Here is an 18349-nt window from a genome sequence, read left to right on the forward strand (position 1 = left end):
TTTGCACATAGAAATCCCGGTGGGGAAAATTCCTTAAAACTACAGCTTCTTGCTGAAGATGCAATTTGTTGTTTAAATTCATTAGTATCTGTGGCTTGCTGCAATAAAATGGTACATTTTATATGGCTCACAAAAGGGCTGTTTTATTGCTCCTGCTTTTTTGGTATTGCCTTCTGGGGATATTATGATCTCCCTCACCCCACAAATCCATTGGAAAGAGCAAGGCATCATGGTTTAATGTACTAAACTCTGTGCTAGCAGCATCCTTTATATAACAGATAGTTAACTTAGCATGTAAATGTATGGATCACAGAACTCACTCTGCCCATTTTTATTTACGCTCTTCACTGTCTGCTGCAGCTTATAATTATGTTCTTAAATCTCAGGATTGTAACACTCTCCAGTCGCCTTACAATAAATCCACATGTTTATTCGGCTTGGGAAGCACCTTGCCGACACTTTTAGCAGTATGCAAAATAAGTATTTCCTATTGAAAATACCAAATTGTGTGCCAGTTACATAGAATAATCTCCCGTGGCTAGGTCCCATCTCTTTTCTTGCGCTTTTCATGCCCATTCAACGTCTACTTTTCCCTCTACCTCTCATTTATATCTCTTCAAAGGGAAAATAATTTACCTCAGTGATGGAGCATCTGATTTGCATGCAGAAAGTCCTCAGTTCCATCTTTGGTGTCTGCAGGTGGAGCTGAGGAAAACTCATGCCTGAAGTCATGTTCTACTGAGGGCCAGATGAACCAATGATCTGACTCATTATAAGGCAACTTTCTATGTTCTCAAAATATATCTCTTCCCAGTGCTTTAGTTCTGTGAGACAGGCAAGCTAGAAATGGCTGGAGCTGATGTTGAGATTATGTCTAAAGCAAAACTCAAGGGCAGGTTTTGGACTTTTGCCTCAGGTGAAACACGATCAATTCTGACGAAAGCCCAAGGAGTTTTGATAAGAGCACCGTCATGTAACAAGATGTCCCACAAATCCCAAGTACAGCTGTCACTAGATTTTGCTTAAAGCAAAATAATCTGGGATGAATTTTGAAGTTCCTACCCAGGCAAATATCTGATAAATCTTGAGAGAGGCAAAAAAAGAGAGTTCTGATGAAACAAGTTATAATACTTGCATGTGTTGGGAGTGTGGGATAGGACTGTGTAGAGGACTCACACGTCATTCAGAAAGCGAATTCCTTACAGATGTTGTGCCTACTGTGTTTTGATAGTAAAGCCATGGTCCTGCCTTCCCATATTGCAGCAAGATTATCCTATGCTGAAATATAGGCCACATCAGTACTTGTACTCCACCAACCCTTGAAGACACATCTGTTTAGCCCAGCATTTATCCGATCTCCTGACTTGAATCTCCTACTTTGATTGCTGTTTCAGCTGTTATTCTGTTTTAATGGGCTTGTTTGTTCCTGATTTTAAATTATAAATGTTTTAATGTAGTTGCATTACTATGCATTACTGGTGGTTGTGTTTTTAAAATGTGTTGTATTCTTTTTATTTTTCTATTGGCTTTTATTTATTTTTGAACTGCCTCGGTGTTTCTTCTTGAAATGAATGGCAATATTTAAAAAATGGTATTATCATTATTATTAATTACAAGTTGAAGCCCATTTCCTGCTTTGACCGCTACTATTTTAAATCTACTGTTACTCTTTTCCTCATGTGTTATGTCTTTCTTTGGATTTGTTTTTAAATTGATTTAAAATGGTGACTTTTCAGTGTAAGGAATTGGGGGCTCCAAGCTGTGGCAAAGATGTATCTTATAGAAGACTGGCCACACTCTCATGCCAGCAGCAGTGGCGTAGCGTGGGGGGTGCAGGGGGGGCCGGCCACACCGGGCGCAACATCTGGGGGTTAGGGTTAGGGGCGCAAATCCATGGGTAGGGGGCGCAAATCCACGGGTTAGGGGGCGCAAATTACTTGCCTTGCCCCGGGTGCTGACAACCCATGCTACGCCACTGGCCAGCAGTGAATTTTAATACATTTGTTGGGCAATTTGTGTAATATTCCTTTATAGAAAGAAGAGAGTTGCAACTCTAGAGAACAAAACTGGGCAGTAGCAGGCAGGAAGTTTAACCCATGTTTAACTATACACCTGAATCTATATAAGAGTAATAAGATTCTCCATACTGCTTGGTAGAATGATACACACACCTAGGCTGGGCTGAGAGAGTTTTGTATGGACTTAGAGAGTATGGATTGATTTCACTGCATTTAGGATGTAACAAGCATTTTTTTAAAAAACCCCATTAAGGATAGCCCAATGAAGTATCATGTCTCATTAAAAACAAATTATATGTTAACTAAAATTCCTCAGGGCCTGCAATGCATAATATTCCTTTTGCTACAGGTAAACAAATATGGTCCCTCAGTAGCGTCATTGGGTGATACTTAACTAAAATTCTCTTTATGGCTGGCTGGCTCTGGCACTGTTCCACAAAAAACAAATTAGCTGGTTCCTTGTAAAGATTAGAACATCAGGACAGCCAGTTTTCCCCCCAGAGGGTTGTACCTGCAAATTGCTGATGCTCCTAAGTACCCACAGGGAAGAATGTACTGGCCAGTCTATTTTTGGTCAATTTTCATATGTGCTCATTCATAAGCCCATTCTAGATTGTTTCCTGGTTAATCTGTATTTTTAAAAAATACTGTGTGAACTTTTGCATTCAAATATGTACTTTTCTAACACATTTTCTAACAAAACACACATTTTGTTATGTTTCCTGTGTGCGGAACTGCACTGCAAAATTTAGACAAATGTCAAGGGTAATAATAACAATAACAGCTTATTTATTCATTTAGTTGCATTCCAGCACCACACATTAACCCAGAAGATGCAGATCAAGTCAATTTGTATCAATATCCACAAATAATAAATCTTCCGTATTCTGCCGCTGGCAGGACATAGCCTCAGGATATAGTTTCAGTCTGCATCTGGAGGAAGCAATGTTTGTAGAAGACTATATAGGAAAAAAGGGGGGGAGGAATAACTGTTTCATTTTTTAAATTACTGCTTAATGTTGGGCGTTGTTTATTTAACAGATCTTTCAAAGGTTGTATTCTTCTTTTTCAATGTTTAAGTTGTGATATGGGTTTCAGTGGGTAGGAGAGGATTTATTAATTGCATTTTATCCTTCCAGGCACCCACATGTGTTGGTTGAACAGAATTTCAAAATCTCATCCTTGGCAGAAAAATTAAAAGCATAGGAATTAGGCTGTAAAACCGAGTTTTCAGCAAGTCCAGTTATTAAACAAGCTGGCTCCCCTTTCTTATCAGGTAACAAAGAATTGGGCAACAACTTATAATTTTAAAAATAATATTTACTTCCTTTATAATCATGCATTGGTTCACAGCAATGACAGCAGTGAAAACTATGCAGGCAAAATACTTGTATTTCCTGTATAACCAGTTTCAGACATTTGCTTGAACTGGAAAAAGCAGAGGCATGTCTGCATCCAATGTTGGACAATAGAAGAGAGAAAGAGAGAGAAAGGAACAGGAAGTATCATATGCTCCTTCCTCTCCAGGAGAGAAGGGGAAATGACATCACACAGAGCCCTGTCTACCAGTGCTAATTGTATTTCTATGGTCTTAGTATCGGCCTATCAGCAATACAGCTCTGGGATTTAGCCCCTTCTCATTCTAACTAGCAACAATATGCATTTGTTAGGTTTGACAGCTTATCTACCACATAAACTAACATCATCATTTTATTTTTGTACTTTGTGGTCAAATCTACTACCTCTGTTGGACACTGATATTCCTAGTGTCAGAGATTTGTGAAATCCTCTAGAGGAAGTTTGCTAATCTTATCAAAATCCGCTTGGCTCCTCTCAAAAGCCCTACAGATATTTCATCTGAGAAGAATATCTAAATTTCCTATGAAGTCTCATTTAGGTAAAACCCAGTGGCAGTGTAAAAGATGCCTCCTTGAGAAACCTGGCGAATCTTGCTCAAATCCTTACATATCTCCTCAAAATTCTTCACTTGAACAGAACTTCCAAATATAAATGTGGCGACAGCTCTAATCTTACTCCTGGGATCTTATCTGGTGCTATTTATCCTTGTTTCTGTCAAATTGACTTAAGTTTCTTCCTAATTTACGTTGATGTTACTAGCCTTTGAATTATTCTGATTACTTTTAAATGAAACTAGCCAGAGGTCAGTTTTATATTGTGACTTTTTAATATAGTTGGAAATTGCTGGATGCGCCACAAATTTCACTATAGCTCCATTCACTCTGATCCAACTAAGATTGGCGTGACTTGTTCAGAAAGACTACCATGCACATATCTTCAGCAGGGCACAACAGAGCACCACCGACCAGGGGAGAAGATTGGGACATTTCCCCCAGTTTGCTTGCTTGCTAGTTTGTTTTTGCTGCATGCCCCAAATAAGGCCTGTCTCTGGGATAAAGACCAGCTTTGGATCCAGCATATCTATAGTGTGCTGGGCCCGGGGGTAACCCTTGAAACACGGTCCAGGACCAGTCCAGAATCCAGAGGTTCTGCTAGGAGTCAGTCCGACAGGGCCAAGGCAGGATACGAGGCAGGAAACCAGGCAGGGGCAGGGGCAGGTACAGGATCTCAGGCAGGATCTGGCATACAGCAATGTTGCTCCCGCAACCTGGGGTGGGGTCCGTCAGCCTTTTATCTTTGTCGGGGTAATGGCCAGTCCTGATTCCCCGGTGACTCACCCCCCTGTTTCGCCTGAAGGCGAGCACTCCTCCTGCGAGTATTCAGGTCTCTCCTTCTCTCAGACCTTAGTCTCTGCAGCTCGGGAGACATTGGTGGGTTACTAGACCCAGGGCCTCCTCAGCCTCCCCTGACCCAACCGGTAGTGGAGCAGCTGTAAGTGATGGCCCAGCTGAAGGCAACGAGGTAATCCCCGCATCTGGAGCCAGGGCAGGCTCAGGCCCCTGACTTGGCCCAACTGGTATTTGTTGCAGGGGAACCTGTGCAGACTGGGACTCTTCAGGATCAAGCCCCAGGCTTGGTTCAGATGATGCCTGAGGCAAAGGATCCGGTGCAGACTGAGACTCCTTTGATTCCGAGCCTGCACTCGAGTCCCAGGCCATCACACATAGCTACCCTTGATCTACCCCATCCTCCCTCCATAATGTCAGATTTCAGGGCCTTACACCAGCTTTCAAAGTGTTTGGTTGGTTCTGTGGAGTCTCCCACAGTGGTGGCTCCCTCTCTTCCAGTGCATACCAGTGCTGGGATGCCTCCACCTGTTATTTACCCACTCCAGTGGCACAAAGCTAAATGCTGTATGCATTGTGTGGTTGTGCTGATGTCATAGACCAGTATTGTATCATCTCTGTGTGGCTTTACTGCAGGCAGGTGAAGCAGTTTCTCTTCTCCCATATCTTGCGATTTCCAAAACGTTCTTGTCATTTTGTACACCCAAATGTACACAGGAAATGGCAACAAGTTTCTACAGAGGACTCTCTCTTCGCTTCTTGTCTCATCTGCCAGCCCTGAGCCCCATTCACTGTCTCCATGTCTGGTATTTATTGATATGAGACTAGGGTTGCCATAGGTCTGGAATTTCCCCGTACATATCTGGAAGACTGCAGTTGGCAGTAGTGAAAATTGGCAACATGTCCAGGACAATCTGGACGTATTGGCAGTGTTGTTTTTGCCAATTTGATTTTAGGCAAAAAAAGCTCAACTTTTCTGTCCGGATTTTCACTGTTTGAAATATGGCAACCCTTTATGAGACCATCTTGTGTTGGAAATAGAGCTATACAGGGGTCAGCAAACTTTTTCAGCAGAGGGCCGGTCCACTGCCCCTCAGACCTTGTGGGGGGCCGGACTATATTTTGGAAAAAAAGAAAGAAAGAACAAATTCCTATGCCCCACAAATCACCCAGAGATGCATTTTAAATAAAAGGACGCATTTTACTCATGTAAAAACATTCTGATTCCTGGACTGTCCGCGGGCTGGATTTAGAAGGTGATTGGGCTGGATCTGGCCCCCGGGCCTAAGTTTGCCTACCCATGGGTGTTTTTACATGAGTAGAATGCATCCTTTTATTTAAAATGCATCTCTGGGTTATTTGTGGGGCATAGGAATTCATTCTTCTTCTTCTTTCAAAATATAGTCCGGCCCCCCACAAGGTCTGAGGGACAGTGGACCAGCCCCCTGCTGAAATAGTTTGCTGACCCCTGATCTAGAGGCACAATGCGATCTTGCACAATGCAACCTTGGAGCTCCTTCCAACTCTATAAAATATGCTTTCAGCAATGTATGCACAGGTTACTGTAGCCATGAAGAGCATATGTATTTAAAATTCCAAAAGTAAATTAAAACAATGCAAAACAAAGCCTTCCCGGTTTCATCTTCACACAGAACATTATTGTGCATTTAAAGCTGCTAACCATGTCCAATGAACATTTAATTTACCTAATGAAAAAGGAGAGTATTTAAGCTAATGAAGTACGCAGCACTTACTTGCAAATGCAAATAGAGAAAGAAACATTTCTTACCGAGAATAGTTGGCAGAGGGAAAGACACAGTTGTCCCTGCAGCATTCAGACCTGCCTCTAGCCTCCAGGAAAGCAGATCTACGCAGTCCCAAAGTAGTATTTAGTTCAACTGAGGCTTGCTAAAAAGGAAGGGCTAATTGTATGTTCCTAAGCAGGTCTCTAATGTCTGATGAATAATGTTTTGCAGTGCACAAGTGTTTTTTTTCTAATCATCAGTCATAAACTGATGGGCTGCTATTGCTAAATACCTCCATGAAACTTTGATATAAGGTTCATAATACAGTACTGTGTAGAGCAGAAAGGGACTGTCCAAACCTGTGTTACTCACTGTCCAGGTCAAAGGAAAAGTACCACTTCAAAAGGTGTGGGAAACAGGCAGAAGGCAGATGGGGAGGCAGAAAAAAAGCCTAATCTTGAGGGTAGCCAAGGCTTGATGTGGAAGATCCTCATTTAGGGTAGCTTTTAATGTTTAATAGACTATTGTATTTTAATAATTTGTTGGAAGCCACCCAGAGTGGCTGGGGAAACCCATCCAGATGGGTGGGGTATAAATATTATATATTATATATTATTATTATTATTATTATTATTATTATTATTATTATTATTATTATTATTATTATTATTATTATGTTAGTTCAGCAGGAACCAACAGGCTGTATGAAGGGGGAGCCATCCAGGAGTACATTGTATGGTCACTTTTGACTGGGTTTGTGGGTGACAAAAGGCATCAAGAAGGCGAACAAGGAGATTCCTGGCTGAAGGCATGGTTGATTCTGGTAATGCATGTGGCAATGTAACCACCATAATAATAAAAAAGCTTCTGTAGCAACGGTTCATTCCTGCTTATTGCACATGCACTGACACCATCCCATGACAACAACACAGTAACACTCACCTGTTACTCACTTGTGACATCTCAGCATCATAAAGGAATAGTCCCCCTGTTATTTTTGTGACTCGTGGCATGTGGGGGGGGGGGACCCCAGTGTCTGCTGATCAGATTTGCACTGCTAAACAATACAGATGGCAAATTCCACCTTAGAAACACCAATATATATGACAAGATGATGTGGTATTATTTATTTATTATTTAAAACATGAAAGGGCCCACACAAAACACACCCTCCCCACTGTCACCCTAACCTATATAAGCGTCAGATGGCTACTAGAATAAGCAGACTAAGTGGGGGGGGGGGAGTTAGAATGAAAGAAAGTGGGAAACATTGTCCAAAGAGAAAGTCTAGGAACATATTACCCCAGGTATCATTCAGAAGAGTCGGTGCTCAAAGAAATTAGGTATTTAACTTGGGGGACCTACCACATATATCTGAAAACAGGGGTGTTCCTTTTTTTTTTGCGGGTTGAGGTCCCCAGGGCCACCCCAAATAACTCACACATCACACAGAAATTTTGGGTTTTTGGCATAATTTTGGCCACAACTTTATTAAAATACAAAAATGTGAGTGGTTGCTTAGGCATTGGTTGCGACTATCTGCCCCCCAGTGGGGGACAGACTGACATTCCGCAAGCCTGCGAAAGTCAGAAAGGGGGAATACATTTGGGGGTAGCAACAGAGCAGAGAACCTGCCCTCAGCCCTCCCCAAATGCAACTAGGGGCTCTTGCGTGGCCCTAGCCCCCTGACAGGGTTCAGACAAAAGCAATAGTGAGCCCCTGTATTCCTTTAACAGAATCCCTTGCAGCAGCAGCATTAGAGGGGCAGGCACAGCCAATCCGTGCCCCTCAACCAACCAAACCATGAACCAATGCCTAACCGCAACCTTACAAGTTGTGACGATTTGCTACGCAAATCGTAGCAAAACCAAATGGCACCAGCCAATCAGCCACATGGACAAAATTCCTACTGGGCCCCTGCCCCAAGAGCAGAGGACCCCATGACTGGCATAGCAAGGTCAAAGTGAACAACCCTAAATATAGGGAGGGGGGGACGGGCAATCCGATGCATGGGCAAAAAGAGGAAGCCCTAGTCTCGTGCAAAGAGTTTTAGCATTTCTGGCTGTCAATCAACAAATGTCAACATTCACTTCTTCCCAACAACAAGGGAAGCCCAATCACAACAGTGGCCAACGATCAATTAGCCCGCCCCACAACTTTGGAGTGTCCTGTCGGCTCCCACTGCAACATGTGCTCTCCATGAAGGAGAACACACTTTGCACAAAGGTCAAGGGTTGGGCAGAAAGTGTAAACATGTTATAAAACCAAAAGTCTCCATCTTGTTCCTACTCGAGGTGATCCACTTCACAAAACATCCAGTGCTTGTGATGTACAGCTGGTCAATAGTAGCCTTAAATATTTTTGGTTTCTATTACAGCAAATGATTTTAATTATCCTATTGATATCCTCACCTGTTCTCCTAAGTGGTTCAAGACAGTATACATGGGGCCTTCACATTTTTACCTCACAAGAAATTTGTGAAGTAGCTTGGGCTGAGAGCTAATGGCTGGGTCAACATAATCCAGTGAGCTTAGTGTGGTTTTGAATCTGGGTCTCACCAATCCTAGCCTGATGTTCAAGCAGCTACACCTCACTGGCACTAACCAAAAGCCAATGTACAGTATGAGGCAGCTTTGAGAGCCATATAACTCGGAAAGCTTTTCCAGAATGGATCCATCTTTGGCAGGGAAGATCAGGCAATGATGTGAGACCATGCAGATCAGTCAATGTGGAAAGCGGTCCCTAAAGGTATAAAGTTTGAAAACCATTGCTGCATACTCTTTGCCAAGTTGTTTCAAGCGCACAGAGGGTGGAATAAAATATAGATATCATGGCTAGTGCATAAGCATAAAAAGGAATAAAATTGTTCAAATAGATTAATTGCTTTGAATTATGCATTGATCTTTAATAAATATTGTTGACAGGGGAGCAACTAACTCTGCAAACAAGGTCTTGCGGTGTACTCTGAGACTGCGCTCTCAGTTCCAAGGGGACTTCCTTAATGCATCTAAAATTTCAACTGCAGAACCTAGCAGTTGCTTATTTTGCCCAATAATTAGAAGGAGATACCTGGGGAATAGCTATCCTTGCAGAGGTGGTTGCAGAACAAATGAACATATAAGCAGACAATTTCATGCACACCGGGTGTCTATTCAAGGAGTGCATTTATCACACACAAACAAAATATTTCTGCACTCTACCATATTTTTGTTCTCACATATGAGCTGTTATTTATTCAGTGAGCACTGCAAAGGTTTATGCTAGGGTACGAGGAGACAAAGAACTGCACAACTTTTAGAAGACATCTGAAAGCAGTCCTGTACTGGGAAGTTTTTAATGTTTGGTATTTTATTGTGTTTTTATATTTTGCTGGAAGCTGCCCAGAGTGCCTGGGGAAACCCAGCCAGATGAGTGGGGTATAATAATAATAATAATAATAATAATAATAATAATAATAATAATAATAATAATAATTTAAAACAGTGCAACCTGCCCTCACCTCCACTTTAGGAATTTCTCTAATTGTACTGAAACTCATTCTTCAAAATTACAGTATTTGAATTTCAGGAAACCGTAATATTGCCTTTGGTGAAATTTAGTAGTGATTTTAGTCCCAGGTCTTAACACTAGCCCTGCAGTTCCTCCGCATCAGGTGAGCCACTTCCTGGGGGTGGGCATCATACTTGTCTCCCTTTGGTTACTTGTGGTACCCATGCTTGTACAGACAGGAGGACTGCCCTGTTAGGTCAAACTAAAGGTTCTGTCCATATGTGTTTCTTTTTGCTTTTACTGTGGCATCCAAGATGCCTCTAGCTAACTAACAGAGCACAAATGCAGTGCAGATCCTCCAAGTGTCCCTATTTTCCAGGGACGTCCCTGATTTAGAGAAGCCATACTCGTTTCTCATCTGATCCTGGAATGTCTCGCTTTTCCTTAGAACGTCCCTATTTTCATGGGAGAAATGTTGGAGGGTATGGAATTATCCGACCCCAAGCTGTGTGAAAGTAATCTTGTATAGGGAAGGTTTTTCTTTTTTAATGTTTAATGTTTTATTATGTTTTTATGTACGTTGGAAGTTGGCCAGAGTGGCTGGGGCAGCCTACTAAGATGCATGGGGTATAAACAGTAAAATTATTATGGATTAGGACGTCCCTATTTTCATCTGGGAAATGTTGGAGGTTATGGCAGTGGTCTTCCCTGCTGCCAGAACTCAGCATTTGTCACCATAGCTATAAGCATCATATGAAGAGATCTTGTGGGGGTGGTGGCTTGGCATTCAGATGACCAGGGATGTGTAAGAAAAAAGTGAAAGTCAGATATTAGTGTAGATCTGATTTCTTTCCACAGGGCCTGTAAGACAGAGTTGTTCCGCCTGGCCTTTGGCTTAGAATCAGTTTGATTCCCTCCCCCTCTTTCTTTTTTCCTTTCTCCTCCTGTGAAGAGGCTGCATCTTAATGTTTTAATGTTGTATTTTAATCTTGTTTTTTAAGTTGTATTTTAATCAACTTGTTTTTATTATTGGTAGTTAGCCGCCCTGAGCCGGTCTTGGCTGGGGAGGGCGGGGTATAAATAAAATTATTTATTTATTTATTTATTAATTATTATTATTATTATTATTATTATTATTATTATTATTATTATTATTATCCACAGCAATGGATAGTGTTTTTCAGAAGGGAATGTTTTCCCCCCTGAAGTATTCGGAAGAACTTAAGAAGAGTCCTGCTTGATCAGGTCAAAAGCCCTTCTGGTTCGACATCCTGTTTTTACAGTGGCTATGCAGATGACTCTGGGAAGCAAGTAGAGAGGTCAGAATGAAAGTAAATGCAGAAAAGCACAGGTGGCCCAAGTGCCCACGGTTAATAACAGAATTATCACCATCTGCACTTTTCTGTATTCCATTTCCCCATGGCCTTATTTATTTTCTGTATTCTGTTTCTTTATGGCCTCATTATTCCATGCCCTCCACTACCACCACCAAGTATATATGTAGCTGTAGCTCAATATAACATTTGGTACATCTGATGCACTGGACTGTAGTCCACGAAAGCTTAGACCATAATGCAATGGTTCATCTTTCAGGTGGCACAATATTCTTTGTATGGTAAAGGGCCCCCTGACCATTAGGTCCAGTCATGGCCGACTCTGTGGTTGTGGCACTCATCTCGCTTTATTGGCCGAGGGAGCTGGCGTACAGCTTCCGGGTCATGTGGCCAGCATGACTAAGCCACTTCTGGCAAACCAGAGCAGCGCACAGAAACGCTGTTTATCTTCCCGCTGGAGCGGTAATTATCTACTTGCACTTTGATGTGCTTTTGAACTGCTAGGTTGGCATGAGCAGGGACCAAGCAACAGAAGTTCACCCCGTTGCGGGGATTCAAACCGCTGACCTTCTGATCAGCAAGCCCTAAGCTCTGTGGTTTAACCCACAGCACCACCCATGTCCCTATAGGTAAAGGTAAAAGGTAAAGGGCTCCTGGACGGTTAAGTCCAGTCAAAGGCGACTATGGGGTTGCGGCACTCACCTCGCTTTCAAGCAGCTGAGGGAGCCGGTGTTTGTCTGCAGACAAACTTTGTATATATGGTGTTTGCTTTGGGAACGAAGATATGCAAGTTCCTTGCAACTCTAATCTTCTGCAGTTGAACCAAGAAAATACAGTGGAACCTTGGTTCTTGAACACCTTGGTACTCAAACATTTCAGCTCCTGAACACCAAAAACACGGAAGTAAGTGTTCCAGTTTTTGAACGTTTTTCAGAAGCCGAACGTTCGATACGGCTGTCGGCTATTGTTTCCAGGGTGCCTGCGCCCATTGGAAACTGCACTTTGGTTTTTGAATGTTTCAGAAGTCCAAAACGGATTACGTTTGAAAACCAAGGTACCACTGTATCTACCTGGCTGTTCTTTATTTCCACAACCAGCTGCAAAATAATTCCACAGTATTTCCCCTTCGCATCATGCACAAATGCAAATAAGAAGTAAGGAAGGAAGAAGGGGGAGGGGAGGACCTGTGGTGTTGGGGCTTCACTAAACATATAGCAGATGACTCCAAAGGAGTGAGGAGAAAAAAACATAAAATCAGCAGCAGATGCAACTGAAAATATTGCCTTATTTAATCTTCGCTATAAACATTATCATGTCTTCTTGAGATGTATGTAAATTTGGCCACATATTTATTTTCATTAATTATCATTTTCATGAGGCTGCATTGTGCCAGATGCATGTTAAAAATGTAGCAAGAAAGAGGGTATTTCTCCAGGTGGTTTCTGCTTGATTGAGATTAGAAAATGCTACCATTCCCATCAGAGTAAACCAGCATTTCAAGGTTCTTGGGATTTTTCAACCTCAAAGAAAAATGAAATATTCTGCATGAGGCTGAAGGAACTAGATACATTTCTAAATCAAGTGACTGAACCTAAACAAGTAATATCAACTGAAAGAATAATTGTTGCTGATTTTCCTGAAGCCCTTGTTTCATAGCCTTCTGCTTTAACCACTTGCTCTATTTATTCCAAGGAAACAATATGCTACCCAGCAGATTTCTAAAATGGTGCAGCCTAGAGGGAATGACACTATGCACTTGTTTGACTTGGCTCTCGAAGCCATCTATCAATGTAGAGTGTTTCTTTGAGAGTTGGGGTCATAGTAATGATGGAATACTATGGAGATAATGGCAGGGTTTCCCCACATTTGGGTCTCTGGCTGTATTTGGGCTACAATTCCCATCATCCCTGGCTACCAGGACCAGTGGTCAGGAATGATGGGAATTGTAGTCCAAAACAGCTGGAGGCCCAAGTTTGGGGAACCCTGCAGCTACATTTAAGCATTGCAGTGCTACCCCTTCAGATCAATAGGTCTTAAAAATGTTTACATGGCTATGAATATATCCAATTGGTGCCTTTGCACAAACAGAAGGACTTTTGATCCGAGTAAGACTTGATCTGAGTAAGACATATGCTGCTTTTTAAAGATGTTAAGACATATGCTGTTTTTAATCAAGGTCTTTGCTGATACCTTTCAAGCATTTGTTAATAAACCGTAGAACCATATGTGATCCCTATAAATAAGCCCATAATTTACCATCACTAACACAGGTGTTCAGCAGAGCAGATAAAGTGGGCAATCTAAGGGGGGGCATAAATAACTGGCCATTTTAGGGGGGAAAATAACTTGTACAAATATTCTCCTAATCTTCTGAGCGGCTGATGTAAAAAATGGACCTTTATAAAGTGACGCACTCATGTTCCAATCTGAATGGAAATGATGAACATGGGCAGATACCGCACGATCGGATTTACAAATGAAGATACAGCTTGACTGCAGAATTTCAGACCTTTATTGTATGTGGTTTTCTTAGCATCATAGCGTTGGAAGGGCCTATAATCAGGAAGTGGGGGGGGGGAGGAGGCAAATGTTCAAAGGCGAAATGGACTTGATGCAGATTATCACATAAACAGGAAAGTTGGAAGTTATGCAAACTGTTGCCTGTCTCTTTAAGAGGTCTCATCTGTAATAGAAACTCCCCTCTCTGGGTTTGGTTCTCTCCACAGCTGAGTGGGAATGATATGGAGTCTTTTCTTTGTGGAGCAAGCCCACAGCTTCTGTGCTGGGTGGTTAATCTGTTGTTCACAAATAAATACAACTATTGGAGATCTCCTGACCCCTCCTGCTTCCTGGTGTTAAGACAGAGGTATCTCAAGGTCTTCTCGCACAGTAAGTACTCTTTCCAGACTCATGGGATACTATGTAAAAAGTTCTTGGGGAAAATTAATTGTGGTATCAATTACAGCCTCTTTCCTGGAGGAGTTTTGTGACTTTGTAGCTAAGCCACCAGTAGAGCTTAGGTAGGCTTGCCATATGTCTGGACATAGCTGGTATTTGGCCCTCATTGTGGTAGGCCATGTCCGAAGAGTGGATTTTGGTGAATTTCATTAAAAATAGCTCAAAAACTTTGTTGTGTGTGTGGGAGATTTTGCAACAACTTTTTTTTTTTGGGGGGGGGGGAGCTCAACCAGTTTGCCCCCCTCCATAAAGCTGTTTTACAATTTAAAATACTCGTTTTATGTTCTTAAGATATCAATGACTTCCCTTCTTCTCTTTTCATGGCTCATTTTACATATTCTAAATCCCTGCATATTCTACAAAAACTATGGTATACCATTCAGCATTCCATTATTGCATCCATCAAAACTTAGTTACACTGTTGAATTTATCTTAAAGCTCAGCAACTTGGGGGTTAGGGAAAGCTCAATACATTTGTACCCTCCAAGAAAAGAACTCAGCAACTTTTGTGTCCGAAAGTTTACGTTTTGAAATACAGCAACCCTAGCTTAAGGAAATCTCCTGATATTCCGAATCCAGTTTAAAAGAGACTAGTCCTTATGACCAGAGAGAGCCAAAGACCTGTTATTGCCTGAGGCAAAAAACAAGATGGCCCCTTTCCCCACTCTGTGTATAGAAGCCTGCGAGAATAATGGGTTTGGCATCCTCCGCCCCACTTGAGGCAGCTGGCTAGTTTAGGGAGCCTGGGACAGGTAGTATCTGAAACATAGCTCTGTCCTCAGAGTTAGGAAGACAAGGCAGCTGCCATCCAACACCTCCTGCCGCCTCATTTTGCCTGCTTACGATTTAAGGAAACAGTGGCATTTGAGAAACAGGCTTGGGCACCTCAGGTTGTGACGGGGGCAGAATCTAGACACATATCAAAAACGCTGTGAAAATGCATTTTGAAAAAATATATTGAATTTGCCATGAGCTCACCATTGCTATCTAGTGTCACATTTGTGTAATGCACTTCAATGTTGCATTTGCAGCTGTACAGCTGAGTCTTTGGATTACAGTGGTACCTTGGGTTACATACGCTTCAGGTTACAGACTCCGCTAACCCAGAAATAGTACCTCGGATTAAGAACTTTGCTTCAGTATGAGAACAAAAATCGCGCAGCAGCAGCGGGAGGCCCCATTAGCTAAAGTGGTGCTTCAGAAGAACAGTTTCAGGTTAAGAACGGACCTCTGGAATGAATTAAGTACGTAACCAGAGGTACCACTGTACTGTCTGTCCAGGTGTTCACAGAAGGAGCCAAAACTGCACATTGAGATTAAAGTGCCATTGAGCTGTGGGAACACGGACCTCTCTCCTCGTTACTCTTTATCTCGGGAACCTCTTAGTTTGTGCTCCCAGAGAGCATCCCTGATATTATAGGGCCAGATTTGGAATGCATAAGCCGTAAACTCCAGCATTCTGCAAATGATGCCTAAATATGCTTAGATGCTTCTAAACTGGTAAGCCTTTTAAATCAATTCTCCAGATACATTGTGAATTGGGGCTAATCTGAAATATGCTACTGGGAAATCCTACCTCAGTCTTTTTCATGGATTTCACCTACAACCTAAGATGACAGCTGAGAATGGCTATTTGAAGAGAATATTTTGGTTGACTGCTGCCTAGACAAAACCACCGTAGGCACAGGAAGTGGAAAATCATATTATGGCACATTATTATGCTTGTTTACTCAGAAGTACAACCCACTGTGTTCAAAGGGGCTTCTTCATAAGTGTGAATAGGATTGCAGCCTTAGTGAAGTAAGGAGGGAAGTAAGTGTCATTCAAATGAACACTCTCCCTTGGTTCTTAGGGGTTTATCTGTTTACGTTTTTCAATCAGATATACCAAACTAGGTAAGATTTGCATTCTATGGAATGCAGAACAGCTGTTGCTCTCTTTACCAAGGTTGAATTTAGCAGAGTCTCATCCTGAATAGAAAAGCTCCCAAAGCATTCATACCTCAAACTTGGCAGTGGGAACATCCCAAATACTATGCTATTCTAGCCAGGTGGTGTGAACTAGAGTCCAAATGCATTGTGGCAATGGCAGACTTTGGGCTGTTGAGTTTCAGTGACGCCCTATGCAATGCCAAAATTCAGAACTCCCTGCCTCTCATGTGCCATTCTATGACATTGTTGTGGCTTCCCCTGTGGCTTCCTCTCAGCTAGGCACATGTTGCGAGCAAACTGGTCGTGCTCCCCTAAATGCGCCTCTGATTCCTTACTATTTAAGGAGGCCAAAAAAGAGAAAAAAACCTGGCTCAGCCAGGGCAGATGGCTTTCGTGTAATTTATCAAATGCTGTCAGGTGGCAAACGCCCTTTTATGTTATCTATTAATATTTTACATGCCAATTATTCCAAGCTGGCCATGGGTTATCAGATGTGCTCGGGGGTGCCAACTTGAAGAAGCTCTGCCCCACAGAATTGATCACATGACATGGCACACACACATTTGAATGACTGCCCATTAATTTTGGGGGGAGGGGCAAACCCTCAAATATTTTATTGTGAGGCTGAAGGGACCTCTGCCCCTATGAGTTCACTCCTATGAATGTGCTAATAACAGTGGTTTTTGAACATTTCCCAAGGAACCTTCGATTCTCTTGAAGCGCATCAGTGGTCCCTCATTGGTGAGATCAATGATGATGAAGCTTCCCTGAAAGGCAGCCTGCCACAGCTGACCTTCCTCTGCAATGTATAGCCGCAGTAAAATGTTGGGTGCATTTAGGGATAGGGAGGGAAATTTGGTTCAATTTGCATATTTAAATCTAGCCTACATAATTCACACCCTGAAATGTCATACCTAGTGGTTGCTAACCTTTTTGGGTCCAAGGGCACACTGAGCATCTTGAGAAGGTCCTGAGGGCACCATCACAAAATGGCTTCCACCAGTGGTATGGCTGAAAACAAAATGGCTGCCACCTTCCAGAGAGCAAAATAGGATGGGAACATAAAATGGTTCAAAAAAGGATTCAATTTTTTAAAAATAAGAAATCTGTATTATCATTTTGTTTTGGGAGAAGAAGCAGAACTTACACAGAGACTTTTTGCAATTAAACGGACAACAATAAAACATAATAAATCAGGAAATGGGGAGAGGAAAACTAGGACATAATAAAAACATGCAATGTAGCTTTGCATAGTGATTGTAAATAGAACATACAGGGAGAAGAATAAAATGTAGGTTAATCTTCTACGAAACTTCTCCAAATATTAGCCTGGGAAATTGGAGGTTTGGTGGAAAACAAGTTCGAAATACTTTTCTTTTCTTTTCTGGGCTACATTAGGTCATGTTTGTTACATTCTGTTGCTGTTGTGCTGCTGTAGATTAGAGCCATAAAATTAAAGAGAACTGATTCCAGGAATAATTCTGAGTGCATCCATGGTCACAAATAAAAAGACACAATGCTCACTGGCAAGTATTTCCCCCTATCTTTGAAAAGTAGAAAAGAATTTAAAAATGCAAGGGAAAGGCACAGAAAATACATTTAAAAAACTTAATACTTTATTTTTAAAAAAGTCATTCAAGCAGTAGTTGAAAAATACTTGCCCAGACTAATGTGATATTTGAGGCTGAATGTCATCTACAAGGTTCTCAAAATTTGTGGCATATGAGGAAATATGTGCTCTCCCTTCTCTAAGCAACCTAGAACCTCTGAAAATGACCCATAGCAGGAATGAATGGGTTCCTAAGACTGAAATTGACAGATTCACCCACCCCTAGGCTTAATGTACTTAGGAGGCAGCACATCTGAAAGTTATGTGGACCAGAAATGGACTGATACATCCATCTCTGGCCTAGGTCCTGGCTACCACATTTCTTTCCTTCCTCCCTTACCTGCCACTGTTTTTAACAAATGACCATTCTGCCTCCTGGCAGAAATGCTGTGAAAGACTATACTGTTCAATGATTTGAAGACATTTCTGAAAAAGCTCATTGAACTCTCCAACATAAACACTGAATGTGTGGGCAGGTGGGGTTTGTTTGTTTTTTAAAGCAAAAACACCCTGTTAGCTTGCTGATCTTCAAAGTCACATCTCTCAGTGCAGCCTTAAGC

The 18349-nt window shown here is 41.9% G+C and overlaps 1 protein-coding gene across 3 annotated transcripts in view; it reads left to right on the plus strand.

The window, feature by feature from the left end:
- LOC308585313 (uncharacterized protein) overlaps nucleotides 1–18349 on the plus strand; it is a 180917-nt gene that overhangs the window by 93172 nt on the left and 69396 nt on the right. The window contains exon 1 of one of the 3 annotated variants that reach the window (XR_014007224.1): nucleotides 14046–14180. The exons of the other annotated variants lie outside the window; for them this stretch is intronic. The gene's annotated coding sequence lies outside the window, so the exon portion shown is untranslated. Of the gene's footprint in view, nucleotides 1–14045; nucleotides 14181–18349 lie in introns of those variants that run through there. 3 annotated transcript variants of the gene reach the window in all.

Source organism: Podarcis bocagei (assembly GCF_964188305.1).
Source record: "Podarcis bocagei genome assembly, chromosome: 4".
Lineage (NCBI taxonomy): Eukaryota > Metazoa > Chordata > Lepidosauria > Squamata > Lacertidae > Podarcis > Podarcis bocagei.